The sequence below is a fragment of the Carassius gibelio genome, chromosome A7 (assembly GCF_023724105.1).
Source record: "Carassius gibelio isolate Cgi1373 ecotype wild population from Czech Republic chromosome A7, carGib1.2-hapl.c, whole genome shotgun sequence".
Classification (NCBI taxonomy): Eukaryota; Metazoa; Chordata; class Actinopteri; order Cypriniformes; family Cyprinidae; genus Carassius; species Carassius gibelio.
This window is the reverse complement of record NC_068377.1, coordinates 14,339,216-14,354,740: the sequence shown is the minus strand read 5'-3', so window position 1 is coordinate 14,354,740 and position 15,525 is coordinate 14,339,216. Positions and strand designations below refer to the sequence as shown.

The following is a 15,525-nucleotide window of genomic DNA, read 5'->3' as shown; positions in this document are numbered from 1 at the left end:
GACCTGGAAGTTTGAAGTTTGCACAAGTTGGTGTGTAGTTTTGAGGTTGTGTTTATACATTTGAGAAAATGGTGAATTGTTTCACGAATTGTGGGTTAGCAATCGATACAAACTGTAATCCATTTTTAATTCAATTCAATTCAATTCAAGTTTATTTGTATAGCGCTTTTTACAAGACAAATCGTTACAAAGCAACTTTACAGAAAATTATGTTTCTACAATATTTAGTAGTAGCTAGTAGTTTGTGCACATTTGACAGGATTTTAGAAAAAATAAAAATAATAATAATAAAAGATGTAGTCAGCTAGACGATGAACTATCGATATTATTAATTAAGTTATTATATGATTCAGTCACACATTTAGCAATAATTGTTAGTTCTGTTTGTTGATTCAGGGTTAGCATCATCTGAGGTCCTCTGAGGGTCAGCATCATCTCTTCTCAGGTGTTCTGGATCCAGACTGGAGCTTGTGTAAATCCTAGTTACCACGGGATGTAAATCCCGTGGCGAAACATAGAAACAAAATACAGACATCATTAGCATAGCTGCTGATCCAACAAAGTAAAATTAGTTTAACCCAAGCTAACCTTAACCTTTGATCAGATGCAACTACACTCACAATTAAAAAGATACATTATTCGAATGCTTGGCGAAAGAGATGTGTATTTAATCTAGATTTAAACAGAGAGAGTGTGTCTGAACCCCGAACATTATCAGGAAGGCTATTCCAGAGTTTGGGAGCCAAATGTGAGAAAGCTCTACCTCCTTTAGTGGACTTTGCTATCCTAGGAACGACCAAAAGTCCAGCGTTTTGTGACCTTAGGGTGCGTGATGGGTTGTAACGTGGTAGAAGGCTAGTTAGGTACACTGGAGCTAAACCATTTAGGGCCTTATAGGTAAGTAATGATAATTTGTAACTGATACGGAACTTAATAGGTAGCCAGTGCAGAGACTGTAAAATTGGGGTAATATGATCATATTTTCTTGACCTCGTAAGGACTCTAGCTGCTGCATTTTGGACTGCCTGTAGCTTGTTTATTGACGAAGCAGGACAACCACCTAGAAGTGGTTATAAAACGCCACAGTACATTGTAAAACTCACACATGCAAGTCAAAAACCATACAACACCCCACATTACATACTCACCGCTTCACAGCACTCAAACACACACGCAAACAACTCCTCAAACATCATGTAATGTATACCACACACACACGCACATACAACACAGCAAATATAAAAAAGCATGTTGATACTATGGAAGCAGATCAGTCTCAAATATAATTCACACAAAAATCAAGATTCACACATGCATAGACAACTTCACATGCATGAAACCGAATTCACGTATACACAAAAAAAAATTCACATGCGTGAAAAAAAAAATATATTCACAAAAAGCAATTCACATGTGCAAAATAAAATTATATATTTATAAAATACATTTCACAAATGCAAAAAACAATTTGTAGATATACAACGTTGGGGGAATACAGCCAGTTAAAATATATTGTTTAAATAAAGAATATAATATGGATAGAAAGGATACTTTTAATATAAATTATAGAGACTGTGTCTGTTCCCCGAACTAGAAAATACAAAAAATGTTCAAACCAAGTTAAGGTTAATAATTTAATTGAGGTTCAACAAATAATAAAACAAATGCAATATGGATAAACAAATGATAAAGCTTGGCTTATTGAATATCATATCCCTTTCTACGAAAACACTTTTTGTAAATAATATGATAACTGATCATAATATAGATGTGCTCTGTTTGACAGAAACCTGGCTAAAACCTGATGATTACATTATTTTAAATGAGTCCACCCCCCAAGATTACTGTTATAAACACGAGCCATGTCTAAAAGGCAAAGGTGTTGCTTCAATTTATAACAACGTTTTCAGGATTTCTCAGAGGGCAGGCTTCAAGTATAACTCGTTTGAAGTAATGGTGCTACATATTACATTATCCAGAGAAACAAATGTTAATGATAAATCCCCTGTGATGTTTGTACTGGCTACTGTATACAGGCCACCAGGCCACCATACAGACTTTAAAGAGTTTGGTGATTTTACATCCGAGTTAGTTCTGGCTGCAGATAAAGTTTTAATAGTTGGTGATTTTAATATCCATGTCGATAATGAAAAAGATGTATTGGGATCAGCATTTATAGACATTCTGAACTCTATTGGTGTTAGACAACATGTTTCAGGACCTACTCATTGTCAAAATCATACTATGGATTTAATACTGTCACATGGAATTGATGTTGATAGTGTTGAAATTATTCAGCCAAGTGATGATATCTCAGATCATTATTTAGTTCTGTGCAAACTTCATATAGCCAAAATTGTCAATTCTACTTCTTGTTACAAGTATCGAAGAACCATCACTTCTACCACAAAAGATGTTCCTGATGTATCCAAATTCCTTAGCATATCCAAAACATCAGAACAACTTGATGTAACAGAAACTATGGACTCTCTCTTTTCTAGCACTTTAAATACAGTTGCTCCTTTACGCTTAAGGAAGGTTAAGGAAAACAGTTTGACACCATGGTATAATGAGCATACTCGCACCCTAAAGAGAGCTGCTTAAAAAATGGAGCGCAGCTGGAGGAAAACAAAACTAGAGGTATTTCGTTTTGCTTGGCGGGACAGTAACATATCCTACAGAAAAGCATTAAGAACTGCTAGATCTGATTTCTTTTCTTCTCTTTTAGAAGAAAAAAAAACATAACCCCAGGTATTTATTCAATACAGTGGCTAAATTAACGAAAATAAAGCCTCAACAAGTGTTGACATTTCCCAACACCACAGCAGTAATGACTTTATGAACTACTTTACTTCTAAAATTGATACTATTAGAGATAAAATTGCAACCATTCAGCCGTCAGCTACAGTATCACATCAGACAGTGCATTATAGATCCCCTGATGAACAGTTCAACTCATTCTCTACTATAGGAGAGGAAGAATTGTATAAACTTGTTAAATCATCTAAACCAACAACATGTATGTTAGACCCTATACCATCTAAGCTCCTAAAAGAGGTGCTTCCAGAAGTCATAGGTCCTCTATTGACTATTATCAATTCCTCATTGTCATTAGGATATGTCCCCAAAACTTTCAAACTGGCTGTTATTAAGCCTCTCATAAAAAAACACAACTCGACCCCAAAGAACTAGTTAATTATTGACCAATCTCGAATCTCCCTTTTCTGTCCAAGATACTAGAAAAGGTGGTATCCTCACAATTATATTCCTTCTTAAAGAAAAATGGTATATGTGAGGATTTCCAGTCAGGATTTAGACCGTATCATAGTACTGAGACTGCTCTCCTTAAAGTTACAAATGATCTGCTCTTATCATCTGATCGTGGGTGTATCTCTCTATTAGTTTTATTGGATCTTAGTGCTGCGTTTGACACAATTGACCACAGCAATCCTTTGCATATATTTCTTTGCGGCCTGGTGAAACACACCAATTTGAAAAACTAATGGAATGCATAGTCGATATAAAAAATTGGATGACGAGTAATTTCTTTCTGCTAAATTCAGAAAAAACAGAGGTGTTAATTATAGGACCTGCTTGTAATAACCTAGAACACTGTCTAAGACTTGATGGTTGCTCTGTCAATTCTTCGTCATCAATTAGGAACCTAGGTGTGCTATTTGATCGCAATCTTTCCTTAGAAAGCCACGTTTCTAGCATTTGTAAAACTGCATTTTTCCATCTCAAAAATATATAAAAATTACGGCCTATGCTCTCAATGTCAAATGCAGAAATGTTAATCCATGCATTTATGACTTCAAGGTTAGATTATTGTAATGCTTTATTCGGTGGTTGTTCTGCACGCTTAGTAAACAAACTACAGCTAGTCCAAAATGCAGCAGCAAGAGTTCTTACTAGAACCAGGAAGTATGACCATATTAGCCCGGTCCTGTCATCGCTGCACTGGCTCCCTATCAAACATCGTATAGATTTTAAAATATTGCTTATTACTTACAAAGCCCTGAATGGTTTACCACCTCAGTATTTGAATGAGCTCCTTTTACATTATACTCCTCTACGTCCGCTACATTCTCAAAACTTGATAATACCTAGAATATCAAAATCAACTACTGGTTTCGTCTGGTCAGAGGAGAACTGGCCCCCCAACTGAGCCTGGTTTCTCCCAAGGCTTTTTTCTCCATTCTGTCACCGATGGAGTTTCGGTTCCTTGCCGCTGTCGCCTCTGGCTTGCTTAGTTGGGTTCACTTCATCTACAGCGATATCATTGACTTGATTGCAAATAAATGCACAGACACTATTTAAACTGAACAGAGATGACATAACTGAATTCAATGATGAACTGCCTTTAACTATCATTTTGCATTATTGACACACTGTTTTCCAAATTAATGTTGTTCAGTGCTTTGACGCAATGTATTTTGTTTAAAGCACTATATAAATAAAGGTGATTGATTGATTGATTGATAAAATATATAAAATTGAACTACAGCCGTTAGATGTACAGGTGGTCATTTTAATATTTTATTTTTGCTTTTAAATGGAGGTATTTTGGAACAGCTAAACAGAGGCAAGATGTCTTTCCTGCTCTGTGTCTGAAAGTACCATAGATATGTGTAAGGTTTATGACCGTTGCAAAGCACGGTTCTCAAATTGCATCTCTAGGATGCATGATTCCACAAAGCCATCTGTCCTGAACCATCTTTAATGGCTGAATACAATCGAGGGTCTTTCTCTGAAATAATTCTTCTAAAAGATAAATCAACTTCATCTAAACTTCACAGTCTATGCTGTGACAAACAAAGCTCCTCAGCATACATTTAAAGCAAAATAAATATTTTTTGTTTTATTTTTAAAACATACAGAAAGACTTTGACATCATGTTTCTTTGTGTGTGTGTGTGTGTGTGTGTGTGTGTGTGTGTGTGTGCGTGTGTGTGTGTGTGTGTGTGTGTGTGTGAGTGTGTGTGTGTGTGTGTGTGTGTGCGTGTGTGCGTGTGTGTTTGTGTGTGTGTGTGTGTGTGTGTGTGTGAGAGAGAGAGAGAGAGAGAGAGAGAGAGGAGGCATGGTCATGCTAAAATCATGCTAAAAATAAGAACTTTAAAGAATCTAAAGTGATTAATGCATAACACATCTAATATAATCACATATATGATATGATATAATATGATATAAATTATTATTTATTATATAGTATTATATAAAAATATAAATATTATAGGTAATATATATATATATATATATATATATATATATATATATATATATATATATATATATATATATATATTATCATTTTGTTGAATTAAGAATCAGCGGACATCAGATGTAGTAAATAATCATGTACTGATTATTTAAACATTACATAAATGTTAGTTTAAAATAATGTACCCCATTGACTCGCTATGAGGGTCTGTGAAGCACCCCTTCAGGTTTCACATACAGGAGAATACCCATACTAGGACCTGTGAGATTCTGTTTATGATTTAACTTTAACATTTTTATTTTATTTTATTTTTTAAATTGTATTATTTTATTTTGGGGATATTTCATTCAGGTTTGGACATCTCTTAGCATTCTACAAATATAAGGGATATATATATATATTTTTTATATTTATCATCAGATATGTTTATTTTATATACTATGTTACATATAATTAAATTTAAAATGTTATCTTTTTTAAAAGAAGAGTATGGTGTGTTTTATAAGTTCGACAAACTTTTTTTGTTTGTTTGTTTAATTAATTCATTGCTTTAGGATGATGATGTCATTATATAATTATTTATTTCCATATTCTTTAACCCCTGGAGTCTGAGTGGGTTTTTACTTCAAATGTGAGAAAGCTCTACCTCCTTTAGTGGACTTTGCTATCCTAGGAACTACCAAAAGTCCAGCGTTTTGTGACCTTAGGGTGCGTGATGGGTTGCAGCGTGGTAGAAGGCTAGTTAGGTACGCAGGAGCTAAACCATTTAGGGCCTTATAGGTAAGTAATGATAATTTGTAACTGATACTGAACTTAATAGGTAGCCAGTGCAGAGACTGTAAAATTGGGGTAATATGATCATATTTTCTTGACCTGGTAAAGACTCTAGCTGCTGCATTTTGGACTACCTGTAGCTTGTTTATTGACGAAGCAGGACAACCACCTAGAAGTGCATTACAATAGTCCAGTCTAGAGGTCATGAATGCATGAACTAGCTTTTCTGCATCAGAAACAGATAACATGTTTCGTAGCTTGGCAATGTTTCTAAGATGGAAGAATGCAGTTTTTGTAACATTGGATATATGATTTTCAAAAGACAAATCGCTGTCTAATATGACACCCATATTTCTGACTGTAGAGGAAGTAACAGTACATCCGTCTATGTATAGATTGTAATCTACAAGATTCTGTGTAGTGTTTTTTGGTCCAATAATTAATATCTCTGTCTTATCTGAATTTAATTAGAGAAAATTATTTGTCATCCAATCTTTTACAGTTTTAACACACTCTGTTAGCTTAGATAATTGAGAAGTTTCATCTGGTCTCGTTGAGATATATAGCTGAGTATCATCAGCTTAACAGTTGAAGCTAATTCCGTACACACACACACGCAGAGAGACTCTAAGAGAGGGGTGTAAGAGAGGACATGTTTAAGAGGTTTCAACTGTACAATATTAATCTAGTACTAAGAGTAAACTTTTATTATTATGGTTTTATTTTATACTTTTATTATACAACTTCTTTATTGATTGTTTTTATTACTATTTAATTATTAGGACTTTATTTTAAAACCTTTGTTATACGTCTTCTTTATTGATTGTTTTTACTTCAATTTATTTATTAGGATTTTATTTTAAAACCTTTGTTATACAACTTTATTGATTGTTTTATTTTCCATTTAATTATTATGATTTTATTATACAACTTTATTGATTGATTTATCTCTATTTAATTATTAGGATTTTATTTTATACTTTTATTACAACTTCTTTATTGATTGTTTTTATTTCCATTTAATTATTAGGATTTTATTTTAAAACTTTTATTATACATCTTCTTTATTGATTGTTTTTATTTACAATTAATTAAGATTTTTATTTAAAACTTTTTATTATACAGTTTCTTTATTTATTGTTTTATTTACCATTTAATTATTATGATTTTATTATACAACTTTATTGATTGATTTATCTCTATTTAATTATTAGGATTTTATTTTATACTTTTATTATACAACTTCTTTATTGATTGTTTTTATTTCCATTTAATTATTAGGATTTTATTTTAAAACCTTTGTTATACAATTTTATTGATTGTTTTTACTTCGATTTAATTATTAGGATTTTATTTTAAATCTTTTATTATACAACCTCTTTTGATTGTTATATTTTAAATATTTTATCTCCATTTCATTCTAAGAATTTTTATTTAAATGCACAATCATGCACAATCTACTGTTGTACAGCTATCTTGGCGCCAAAGTCAGCCTTTCCATCATATCTTCATCCAATTGAGGGGTCAAGGTCAAAAGGTCAAGGGCAAGCGGGTAGGAGTCAGAGACAAAAATTCAAGGTTAAAAGGTCAAGCTCATGTGGGGGAGGGGCCAAAGGTCAAACCCATAAATCACTTGTTGACGTTTTGTGCAGAATAATAACTACTTATGATGATACAGAATGGGCGCTGGACACTCTCAAAAAGTTTGCACAACTTCAAAACTTGTGGATAACTCACATTAGCTGTTAGACTGGCTTCCAAAAGACATGAGAACAAATCTGTTTGACTGCTTATTGACAGTCTACGAAATCCCTGCTTGCATTTCTGAACATCAACTTTCACTTAATTAATGTGCCATAATTAACAGATATAATGGAGAACAGGAATAATTTAATAAAATATGAGCAGCCAGATGAACCTTCTGCTTAGACGCAAATTGTGGAACATTGGAAGCGGTTTACAGACATGTCATAACAAACTAATCAGAAAGGCATCAGCTGGCAAGGAGATTTTGGAGGCTCTGTGAATGTGTGGCACAGATTTTCAGGTTAACAATCACTTGTTTGTGTGGATGTTAAGAAACTCAAGAGGGTTTACACCAATAAATGCCCTCAAGCCCCCATGAAACTCTCTAGTTAGAGTCACAGCCTGGCGCCCTTCATGAATATATAGTTTATGGCTCCAAATATGAACCCTTTTCTCATTTAAATAATTAAGCAGGGGAGAGAAAACAGTAAACAAAGCACTCTGACCCTGTTATCTTTGAGGGAAAAGGGGAATAGAGGCTTTGAGGGAAAGGGTGGAAAAGACTAGAGCCTCTATGGAAATCTGAGATGGCTTTCAGTCGGCTGTTCTTGTTCGCTGCAAACCCTGGAGTACTAGGTGACTTTGGGATGGTGCTCTCTGTGTTTTCGTTGCTGCATACATCAGCATTGTTTATGATTGTGTTTGGGTTCTGACTTAATTTGATAATGGTTTATTTTATAAAATAAAAAACAAAATAAACATAAATTGTGGTATGTTTGTGTGTGTGCTTTACCCAGACGTGAATGTATTGTACATCTGCTGCACTCTCTGAAGACTGATTGGTCAAGTGGCATTCCAAAAATGCTGATATAAAGTCTGTTTGTATCACCCACTTGTCTGTGTTTGTGAGTGGGGATTTTTCAGTAGTTACGCTTGAAATCACTCACTCTCTGACTAGGTACTTCTTTTTAATTCAAAATTAAGTCTATATAGTGTGAATGTGTGTAGTATAAATATAATATGGACTTACTACATCTACCATGTATTGCTTGTCATGTGACCTACGAGCATCAGTTGAGTGCTTTAATGTCATTCACAAATACTCTGTCCGGTTGCCTATTGGTATAGTATCAGATGTGTCTATGAGATGCGCCCTTCTGAATCTCACTAGAATTAATAAATCATCTGGGTACTTTTTGCCTACCTTTGTGAACTTGGACATCCTGCTTTTTTTCACATACTATTTTTCACCTTTCCAGTCTGCATCCTGCATGCATGTCCACAATGTCACTGTGTGAAATGAGTAACATTTCTGAATCCAAAGTGTTCATTAAAGAGTGTGTGTAGAAATAAAACTCTTCTTTCCCAAGTGTGGGACAGTTTATTTTGTGTAAACATTATACCGCTTTGACTTTTGGGCAGAATTCTGCAGTGAAGCTTGTCTCGGCAACAGAATTCTGTCACACAATTTTCATAGCTGCCACAGGGAGGGGACGGCACCCTTCTGAACCCAAAGTGACAAAAAGGACTCCCTATGTTCTTATGGACTTAAAACACAATGGTACATAAGTCATTTTAAGTCTGTTATTATGCACTATGATCTCAAACCATTTTACACACATTTTGATAACAGTTTCATACAGTATTTTACAGTACAAGTCAAGTCAAGTCACCTTTATTTATATAGCGCTTTAAACAAAAAAAAAGATTGTGTCAAAGCAACTGAACAACATTAATTAAGAAAACAGTCTGTCAATAATGCAAAATGACAGTTGAAGGCAGTGATTTAAGGCAAGGAACCTAAACTCCATTGGTGACAAAAGGGAGAAATAACCTTGGGAGGAACCAGGCTCAGTTGGGAAGCCAGTTCTCCTCTGACCAGATGAAACCAGCAGTTCAATTCCAGGTTGCAGCAAAGTCAGATTGTGGAGAAGAACCATCTGTTTCCTGTGGTCATGTCCCAGTGGTCATCTGAGACAAGGTCTTTACAGGGCATCTGTATATCAGGGCTCTAGTTGCCCTGGTCTCCGCTGTCTTTCAGGGCTGTAGAGGTTCTTTCTAGGTGCTGATCCACCATCTGGTCTCGATACGTACTAGATCCGGGTGACTGCAGTGACCCTCTGACTTGGATACAGACTGGATCTGGCTACGGTGACCTCGGAATAAGAGAGAAACAAACTAATATTAGCATAGATGACTTTCTTCTAATGATGTAGCAAGCACCTCAGGTGTTATGGGAAGTGTTTCCGGTTCCGGTTTACATAATTAATGCAGCCTAAAAATCCTTTAACAGATTTGCATATTAGAGCATATTAGTGTGTTACGTGTAAGATAGGTTAAAGAGATGGGTCTTTAATCTAGATTAAAACTGCAAGATTGTGTCTGCCTACCAAACAATGTTGCCAACACAATATGGGGATTAAATAAGGTGTTTCATTCTTCCTGTTTGGGGAATTTAGTGTGCTACCATTTATACTGATTCTGCTAGACAGTTTCAGATAAACAGGCCATCATTACTCTATAAAACTTCAGCATCAAATCCACAAAAGACAAACTGTTCTTTTGATTTTCTCTATAATTTAAGATCCCATTCCAATGTTCTCACCCTTACAATCTCAGTCCTCCTCCGCTGTCTGTTAAGCTGCTGCTAGAGTCCAACAGACAATTTTAAAATATATTTAATTATGATGAGTCATGAAACTAATTCTCTCCAGAGATCATGAATCACGAGACCCATCCCTTTGTACATGGCAACTTTGACATTTTTTGTGTGAGTCTTAAAAAAAATGGATTAATATCAGTCTCCATTCCTTAAATTATTGACCCAGTCCTGCTTCTTCGGCTTACATAAGCAATCAGTTTAACAACCAAGAGAAAGTCGGAAGCAGGACAGAGGGGAGAACAAGTGGTTATTTTATTATTATGATTATTTGTTTTTAATCCATAGAAAATGTTAATATAAGTTAATATAAGTAAATATGCTCAAAGCAGTCAATGTGAACATTCCGGGGTCACAGGTTATATTATGAGGCAGCTTTTATTTCACTTATTCAGCAGGAAGAAGTCTGTTAATTTTTAATCCAAACATTTATTATTAAAAATTTATTATTAATACTATTATTTAAACTAATTTTATTAAACATAACTGAATTATTATAGTTTTAATTTTACTTCAGAGAAATGTTCTTTTGTATAATTGTTTCCTGCAACAATTTAAAGGGGTCATATGATGTGGTTTAAATTCGCTGTGTGTTTCATTGTGAAAGTTAAACTACGTGTTTGGCCTTCCAAAAGAGGACACGACTAGAATCAATGTTTTATTTCAACACTGTTCCAGAAAAGTCCAACACAAATATTCAGTAGTGTGCTGCGCTTTTTATGGAGGATGAGGACTGGTAAAACCGGTATCACCGTGTGGATGTTCCCTCACTTTTTAGCGTGCACATTTTATTACCACTTTCAAATAGCAGTAATTCAGATTAAGCAATAATTGGCTTTTAGTTTGTTAGAATTTTCCCTCTTTTCCTTGCTTTCCTTCGCTTTTAAATAGCTTAAAGGCAGCATGTGCATTTTTCTTTCAGTGTCAATTGCTTGAATGCAACGACAAAATATAATGTCAAACTCTCTAGCCAATATATAAAACATATAACTTTTAATAACAAAACAAATAAAAATTCACCGTGCTAGGGCAGGCTATGCCAAATATAAAATTTAAAATTAACTTACATAATGTTTAAATAGGTATACAAAACTGGAAATACTATAGGCTAAGTAAACATGCATGACATAACCAAATAAAAAAAAAGAAAAGAGTAGAACATGTGAGACAGCTTGGAGGCACGGGATACACCTTGATGTCAAATAAAATAAATAAATGACACAAAGTTTAAATAAAATAAAAATTTGTGAACAATATGGAACCATTTAAATGGTCTCCTCATTGGATAAATGAAATCTGATCTGTGATGCAGCTGTCGTTCAGCAACCGTGTTCTGTTTTTAATTGTATTGTCTGTTCTTTTACTGAACTAAATTATTTTGGTAACACTTTAGAATACTGTTTCTTACTTAATTAACACATCTTCCTTTGTAGTTAACAGTATTGAGTTAAGTGTTAAAGAATAATCACATGGTAGTTCTTCAATAATTCCTTATTAGTTATGTACATAACTAATAAGCAGAGCGTGGTAGTAACGGATTACACGTAATCAGATTCCAAAACTCAAGTTACTTGTAATTAGAGTAAACTACTTTTGAAAATACTCGTAATCAGACTACAGTTACTTTTTTATGGATTACATGATTACATATTATTTGCATTATTTATATGGTAATAAGTCGTTCACAATTCACAAATTCTCCTAAGTTTCTTTTTTCTTAATGTTTATATTTTTTCCTAATAAACCTGCCACTTATATACATTCGTGATTCTTAGAGTTTTTTCCAGCAGAGACGGGAGGGGTGTCAGAATTGCGTTAAGAAGAAATCAGCAACAAGATAATGAAAAAAGGAGGGGAACCTCTTTTTAATTTCATGTTTTTAAATATATTTTTGTAATGTTGATTTTTCTTCATTGTGCACTTCAAGTGTTTTGAGATGAAATATTTGACCTGGAAATGGTCTTTATATATTAGCCAGTGCTCGACATTAACGGAACGAATGGACAAGTAACCTGATCAAAATTTTTATAACAAACAATAACTAGGGCAGCAAAATTTGGCGAGAATGATTCTGATTTTATTACTTTCAGTGTAAACAGTGACTAATAATGGATATTGTATTGACAGTATCAAGGTCGCGTCAGCTGAGGGACGTGCAGCCTTCTGACTCACAGAGAAATCAACACTATAAGCGCAACCACACACACAAAGAAACAAACATGAACAAACACATGTTTGTGCGGTAGAAAAAAATCTAAATATTCTGTATAATATGTGCAACATCACACGACCAGGAGTGATGTTTTCCCGACTTTCAGCTCGATTGCAACTGTGATATCGATTTTTTACATCTTCAGTTAAATAAACAGGTAATGTTAACTGACTTACATTTTAGAGACGTTGTGGATCGTTTTTACTTCATTTCAAACAAAAATAACTATAAGCAAAGCCACAGCAGAACAGTAACACATCCCCAAGCAACACACAAGTCTTTCGTTACTAAATTATTCATTTTCAAACGAGTCAATGATTCAGTCAGTTGCTTCATTTGTTGAATTAATCAGACATTTGAACAAATTGGTTGAATCAATGATGCACTCACTAAGTATATAAAGTATAACAGCAATCAATTTAAGGCAAATATATAAAAAAAATATGTTGAATAAAATAATACCTGATAGAGCACTGATGAGACTGCTTCAGAATATATTACATTTGTGCCAAAAAAAAAAAAAAAAAGACAAGTAACTTTTTTTACTCGGACAAGCTCCTGTGAAAGCTTAATGTCGAGCCCTGTATTAGCAATGTTATTGTTGTGAGTTTCATCCTCTTTAATATTCATTTTTGTAATTTTGTTATTGTTTGTCTTTTTCTCATTGTTACTCTGCACTTAAAATGGTTTGAGATGGATAGAAATGTCATCGCTGTGTGTCTTTTTCAAAATTAATGTTTGCAATGTACCTATTGTTTGATGTTTATCAGTGATACAGTAATATTCACTTCTGGTGTTTTTTTTTTATTTTTTTTTTTTTTTTTTTTTATTAAAGACACAATTATTTGTAAGGACACAAGAAGCTATTGTGGCTCTCTTTGGTGAATTAAATATATTTAAAAAAGTGCAAGATTTAGCTGAATGTAATCTAAATGTAATCCAAATGTAATCAGATTACGTTACCAAAATTTTGTAATCAAAGAGATTATATTAATGACTACAATTATTTTCATGTAATCTGTAATCAGTAACTGATTACAATTCATAAGTAATCTACCCAGCTCTGCTAATAAGGAATTATTGAATAACTAACAGGTGATTATCCATTAACACTTAACTCACTGCTGTTAACTACTAAGGAAGATGTGTTAATTAATCAGTATGTAATATAATTTTATGATTATGTTATGTTATCCTGAATAACTTCTATTCATTCTCTACTAGTTAGGGTTCAAGAAAAATAACTATGAAGTAACTGCTAATTAACAGTTTTACACAATTACATTGAATTGTGACCCTTTCATATAAATGTTATTAGCAATAGTAGTAGTAGTATGAAAATGCAATATTAAAAAATGCAATACTTTTTATAGATGTTTTGCCTATGTAGTAAATTGTTTTGTGAGTGTGTTTTGTAAGAAATCAGCTTCCAATAGGAACCCCACCATAACTCCAGTGCCTTGTGATAACTTACCTTAGTTTTTATATTTTATATACAGTACTTTATGTGTGCCTCCTCAACATATACCACATTATCATTAATTAAATGTCTGTATGTAAGGCAAAGCCTGAGGAAAAGTGAAAATACAGGTATCCAATTTGTAATTAATAAATAATTAATAAAATAATTATGCAGGACTTATTTTGGCCCTGAAACATTAGGCCTATTCTAAAGTGAAAATATTGGGAACCCATTAGTAATTAATAAATAATTATCAGATAATTCCTGAAGAATTACTTAGAATCTGAAACAATATTCTAAAGTGAAAACATAGGCAACCCATTAGTTATTAAACAAAATATATTGCGTCAAAGCAACTGAACAACATTCATTAGGAAAACAGTGTCTCAATAATGCAAAATGATAGTTAAAGGCAGTTCATCATTGAATTCAGTGATGTTATCTCTGTTCAGTTTAAATAGAGTCTGTGCATTCATTTGCTATCAAGTCAATAATATCGCTGTAGATGAAGTGACCCCAACTAAGCAAGCCAGAGACGAAAGGGGCAAGAAACCGAAACTCCACCGCTGACAGAATGGAGAAAAAAACCTTGTGAGAAACCAGGCTCAGTTGGGGGGCCAGTTCTGCTCTGACCAGACAAAACCAGTAATTCAATTCCAGGCTGCAGCAAAGTCAGATTGTGCAGATAAATCATCTGTTTCCTGTGGTCTTGTCCTGGTGTTCCTCTGAGACAAGGTCTTTACAGGGGATCTGCATCTGGGGCTCTAGTTGTCCTGGTCTCCGCTGTCTTTCAGGGCAGTAGAGGTCCTTTCTAGGTGCTGATCCACCATCTGGTCTGGATACGTACTGGATCCGGGTGACTGCAGTGATCCTCTGATCTGGATACAGACTGGATCTGGTGGCTACGGTGACCTCGGAATAAGAGAGAAACAGACAAATATTAGCGTAGATGCCATTCTTCTAATGATGTAGCAAGTACATAGGGTGTTATGGGAAGTGTTCCCGGTTCCAGTTTACCTAATTAATGCAGCCTAAAAATCATTTAACGGATTTGCATATTAAAAGCATATTGTTAGGTAGGTTATTCCAGAGTTTAAGCGCCAAATAGGAAAAGGATCTGCCGCCCACAGTTGATTTTGATATTCTAAGTATTATCAAATTGCCTTGAGTTTTGAGAACGTAGCGGACATAGAGGATTATAATGTAAAAGGAGCTCATTCAAATACTGAGGTGCTAAACTATTTAGGGCTTTATAAGTAATAAGCAATATTTTAATATCTATACGATGTTTGATAGGGAGCCAGTGCAGTGTTGTCAGGACCGGGCTAATAGGGTCATACTTCCTGGTTCTAGTAAGAACTCTTGCTGCTGCATTTTGGACTAGCTGTAATTTGTTACTAAGCGTGCAGAACAACCACCCAATAAAGCATTACAATAATCTAATCTTGAGGT

At 34.1% G+C, this 15,525-nt stretch overlaps 1 protein-coding gene across 1 annotated transcript in view; it reads right to left on the bottom strand.

The window, feature by feature from the left end:
• Positions 1 to 316: 316 nt before the first annotated feature.
• LOC128016640 (uncharacterized) overlaps positions 317 to 15,525 on the bottom strand; it is a 46,193-nt gene continuing 30,984 nt past the window's right edge. Inside the window, exon 2 of the mRNA XM_052601311.1 lies at positions 317 to 479. The gene's annotated coding sequence lies outside the window, so the exon portion shown is untranslated. The remainder of the gene's footprint in view (positions 480 to 15,525) is intronic.